This window comes from Ascaphus truei, chromosome 2, assembly GCF_040206685.1.
Source record: "Ascaphus truei isolate aAscTru1 chromosome 2, aAscTru1.hap1, whole genome shotgun sequence".
Classification (NCBI taxonomy): Eukaryota; Metazoa; Chordata; class Amphibia; order Anura; family Ascaphidae; genus Ascaphus; species Ascaphus truei.
In genome coordinates, this window is record NC_134484.1 from 430,744,749 (window position 1) to 430,750,525 (window position 5,777).

Consider the following 5,777-nt stretch of genomic DNA (forward strand, 5'->3'; position numbering starts at 1 on the left):
TACAGCCCGTTTTTCACAAAATCCCACCCACCCCCTGCAGCCTGTTTTTCACACCCACCCACACACCCCCTGCAGCCCGTTTTTCACACCCACCCACCCCCTGCAGCCCGTTTTTCACAAACCTGCAGCCCGTTTTTCACACCCACCCACACACCCCCTGCAGCCCGTTTTTCACACCCACCCACACACCCCCTGCAGCCCGTTTTTCACACCCACCCACACACCCCCTGCAGCCCGTTTTCCACACCCAATGCAATGCCGGGCAGGCTGCAGCCCCATTGGATGGGAGCGGTCACGTGACCACTCCTCCGCTCCCCCGAGCGGCAAATTTCAAACCTGCCGCTCTCAGGGAAATCTCTCCTCCTCTGCACGCATCAGCAAGCATTTTTTTTTTTTTTTAAATTAACTAGCAGCCCTTGTTTCCCGCTGCTGGCGGCCCTGATCCCGGCGCCCCTCTAGCCAAGCCGCGGCGCACCAGGGCGCCGCGGCGCACACTTTGGGAAACACTGGCTTAACCCCTAGATGCTTCTCCTACAATAATCACAAATATATACTCCTAAAACAATCTCATTACAAACTGGACAATTAGCAGACAATTTACGATAACATCACACTAACACCCTAGCATACTAGATTTGGAAAATAAAACAGTTCAGGAAGGGGGCAAATTCTTGGTCAGAGAGGTTACCAGATTAATCAAATGAGGCAAATTAGGTTCATACCTGCCCATTGGCTCTCAGCATTAAGCCAAGTTTTTGCTAAACTTTTGTATCGAAGCAAACTTTTTTTTCCGGCTGAAAACCGGTGAAATTGGCACAATTTGATTAAGCGTGAAAAAAGTTTTCACATGCCTACTTTTTACCTACACTACGTTTCACAAAGTGATATAGGGATTAAATGTACCAAATAACAAAGCTGTTGCTGTACTGTTATTTCTGCTGACAACGTGAATCAAGAGTGCAAAACTATAATGAACTAATATTTTATCTTTAATCCATCTTGTTGGCCTCATGAGGTTATTGGGCAGTACATTTTATAGCAAGCACTGACATGTAACTGAATACAAAACGGGAAAAATATGAAGGCAAGGCAGTCATTTAGCTAGATATGCAGAGCTCTGTCTTACACTGACTCCTGGCTTTGTAATAAAGCTAGTATGGCTCTGCACTATCTGTGTACTTGTTAGAATGTAGTGAAATAAATATTTTTTTAATGTCTGCACTGTTTAGTATTGTTGTTGGTGATTTTGGTATACAACTGGTATGTGTACTGTCATACAGTACAGTACATGCAGGTTTTGAGCAGATAAATTATTGAACTGTTGACTTTATTCCACTGAACAACAATATGTATTCCTGAGTTTGCAATTAAAAAAAACATCTTTATAAGGAGTTGCTTTTTTAAATTAAAGTTTAAAGGGAAGCATTTCACAGTTCAAATTTGTAAATCCCCTTTTAAAGCTGCAGTTCAAGCAATATCCTACATATGGTTTTTTTTTTAATAAATGAGTTCTGTACTATGAGAAAATACTTGTAGCATTTATTTTGAAAAAAAAAACTCAACAATTTTTAAAGACATTTTTAATGTATTATAATGTAACAAGCATTTTTGTACCTTTTGCAACCATTTACAAAGTCACATCCCCTTCCTCTTCTGAAACAGGTTCTGGCACACCCCTTTTCCCATCTCTCTAGCAGTGCACCAATTGTATCTAGTGACTGCCTGGTCAGATTATCTTCCCCACAGAACTTTGCGTCTTGGGTCCTCTTCTGCACTAACATCCATTTAGTGAACCCCGGAGCCGAATCATCGCCGATCGATCACATGAGAACAGATCGATCGACAACATAGCTAATCACTTGTGAGTGTGTAGATTTTATTGATGCACATATTGAATGGAATTTTTTTTTTTTAAGCGGCAGCTTGAACTCCTATATATATATATAACAGTGTAATCCAAGAAGGATCAAAAAAGTATCCCCATAGCACCCGGCACTCAATGTTGGAAAAATTGCACTGGACGACAATAATCCAACATGGAAAATTATCTGTATCAACATTGTATAGGGAATTAGAAACCCTTATACCAAAAAGTCCAAAGAAAATAATAAAGTTTTATTAGTCTAAATACTCATTAAAAACACACATATACATAATTCAAAACTATTAAAATACCCCATTCAGAGGCGGCTAATAGGATCAGTATAGGTTCAATAAACTATCTCCATTGATAGGAATTCTAGTGATTCCCATACATTAATTTCAATGATTCATGCCGTGTTATAATTCTATAGAGAGTTCAAAGTATCACACTATATTTATTTATTTAGGCTTGTTAGTGTTGCATATCCTTACATGGATAAATATATTCCTTATTTGTATATATATTGATTGGATAGCCCTATATACGTGCTGAGTCTTATGTCAATACATATAGTTAGCTTGCAGACTATCCTGGTGTTTTGCTGTTCATCGATCCTTATATAAGTTGTAACATAGGGGTTAAATTAGCTACGAACAGTCTATGTGGCATATCATGCCTAGAGTATATATATAAGGTATATATAAGGGCGCCAAAATGGTATAATACAGCCCCAAAATATTGCGTGATCACAGCGGATCATATGCGAAGTCTGTATCAGGACTCGGCAAGGAATACAAGCCTGTCTTCTCTCAATGCGGCTGATCACTGAATGTCGCCACCTCCGATGACGTCAACGAGTGACGTCTATTTCCGACGACCGTTTCACGTAAGGCTACGCTTCTTCAGGGGAGGAGGAGTCTCATCCTGGACTTAATGGTAAGTATTTATATGTTTCCTCATTTGATAATCCCGCCCCTCTTTACGTCAGGGGCAGGGTTATACCCATGATCCTCTCAAAGTATATGTCTTATATGGCTGTGTCTTCATTGTTTCTTTTCTTTCCATAATAAAGAAATAAAGTTATTCAGCTACTGACTATGTTGTCTCATTGTGTATAGAATTAGTTACCTCTCAGGGCATTCGTGATCCATGATAGTATTTGATTAATCAAGGTAAGTATCGGTTGCTGCAGATGTTATGTACATGTTATGTAGCTGCAGCAAAGACAAAAATTAAACAGAAGTCTTGGAGTGTGGATGAAGTAAGGCTGGTTTATAGCCTAACTGATAATCATGTGGCAGCTTCTAAATAAATGTTTTGCATGAGTAATATATCTCACTGAGGTGCATAAATTAAAATCTTATTAATAATAATGTGGAAAATAAACCCTTTCAAAGTATGGTTAGGTATCTGGTGTAGGAATGAATAAGTGCTGCATGATCTGCCCAAAGCGGTCAATACAGATCCCAAATTAGCTTATACTATATACCTGGATCCCCATGTGTAATCATCCTATAAGTGATAACTGTAAGGAATCCGCTCCACGGTTTACTGGTTGCCTTACTTTGCAGACCGGTGCAGTTCTGGATCAGCTCTCCTGAGGTTTGCTGCAGCCTGGATTCACTCATCAAAGCAATACACACTCCCTCTGGTATCTACTGCAGCTGTGCAGCCTATCACTGCAACCTAGACTTGCATTCATTCATTGGAGCAGTACCTTCACACCCCCCTCCGGGGATTGGCCCGCTGGCCTTTAAGTACTGTCTTCCCATAATGCTCCCTGCCGAGCATAGTCCTAACTGGATGTCTACTGTTTTGCCACAAGCCCTCGCTTGTTCTCCTATGCTGATACCAGGTTCCGCCCTGCGTCCTTCAGCTTCCTTCAAGCCGCTTGTTCTCCTATGCTGATACCAGGTTCCGCCCTGCGTCCTTCAGCTCCCTTCAAGCCGCTTGTTCTCCTATGCTGATACGGAGGTTCCGCCCTGCGTCCTTCAGCTTCCTTCAAGTTCCCGCTTGTTCTCCTGCGCTGAAGCAAAGGTATCCCCTATGTCTTCAGCTTCCTGCTTTCCTGCACTGAGGCAAAGGTATCCCCCACGCTCTTCAGTCTCCTGATTCCTGCACTGTAGCGGAGGTTTCCCTGTGGATCTTCAGCTTCCTGGTTCCTGGGGCCTACTCTTTCCCTAATCTAGAGAGGCCGTGTCCTGGTTCCTGCGCTGTTACAGAGGATTCCCCAGCCGCTCAGGACTCTTGCGCTGTAGCACTGGTGCACCCGTGCAGCAACGCGGTGTGCTATTCTGGTCTGCCTACCATCTCCTGTGACCAGTACCATGGGCCATGGTCGTCGCTCGCGCAGAGGCCAACCCCGCGCTCCTAAGCTGAAGCGGGGCTCTCCTGACTACCTGTTGCCGAACTCTTGCCTGAACAATGGTTATCCTGATATCTCCTGTCCTGACCCTGGCTTGTACAACGACGACGCTGTCTTCTCCTTTCCTGATCCTGCTACGTTTGACAACGAACTGCGCAATCCGGATCAGCCTGCGCGGTCTCAGGTCGGTGCTTTTACAACCCCACCTCAGCCTCGCGGTCCGACTCTGGTTTGTGGCGAGCAGAACCCTGACAGTATGCTCGGCCGCACAAACTCGGACCGCCCTGTGGTGAGGGTTGGTAAGTTTCTGTCTGAAAGCCTGTCCCAGCCTGTAAACCAGTCCCAGTGTGAATACCAGTTTCTATGTGAGATATTACCCATGCTTGAGGATCTGATTATGTTTGTAGGTTTAACCCCTTTGCAAAACAAATGCCGTAGTGATCTCATGATGAAGGTTTACCGCCTCCGGGACTTAAAACAATCGCTGGCCGCTTGTATTTGCTTTCCTGGTTACCCCTTAACTTGGGAAAATGTGTACCCTTTAGAATTGGACGACGCCCAAAAGGAACTCTCTTCCCTGGCCTTGTCTTTAGACATTTATATAGCAAAAGTGGACCCTCTCCTCATGTTGGCTGATGCCCAAAAAACACTCCATATCCTTTCCATGGCATTGGACATTTGCATAAAGGAACAGGATCCTCCCCTCGCCAGCTTCGCTGCCGCTTGGCTGTATCCCTGGTCTACCACGGATCCTTGCCCTGAGTGTATGGCCGGGTTCCCTGACACCAATGATATGTTTTCGTTAACCCCTGCCGATCAGTCCTGTGAGGTCCCCCTGGAGAATACATATGTTGCTCTACCCAGCACTAATGTTCTTGTATCAGAGAATAAGTCCCTTTGTTCCCCTATTTCTAACTCCGAATCTGTCACTCCAGCTCTTGAGGGTTTTCCAGCTTTAAACTCTGCTAGGCAGTCCTGTGCGCTTTCCCCGTCAGAGAAAGAATCCCTAAGTTCTGTTCCCAGGGTCATTTCTGTATTAACCCCTGAGGGGCAGCTCTCTGAGTCTCCTTTGATAATTCCCTGCTCTCTGCCAGCCACGGTCACGCCCCTAGCTCCAGAGGAGAGATCCCTTGTCTCTCCTAATACAGAGAAAAAATTTCCTGTGTTTTACTCTCAGGCACTGTCTGCATTAACCCCTGTAAATTCTTGCTGCCTCCAAGTTAATGCCTTCGTTTTAGCCTCAGAGAATGAGTCCACAAGTCAGACAGCAGAGGTTGCATTGAGGGATTCCTATAACCGTACGGAGTCCCTAGATATTCTTTGCTATAAATCCCCTGCTTCAGCTCAAGTTTCCGCAGCTTCGCCTCCGGAGACTTCGGCTAAAGTTCTGGTTCCTGATAAATGTAGTCAGGAGTCAGGTTTTTCCCTAAGCTTGGTCGCAGAGTTCCTTCTCCCGGGTATTTCACTGAACCAGCCTGTCGCCCACATAGCGGTGATCCCTGCTTCAGCGCATAGTTCCCACATTATGGAGTCTGCAGTAATTTCTGG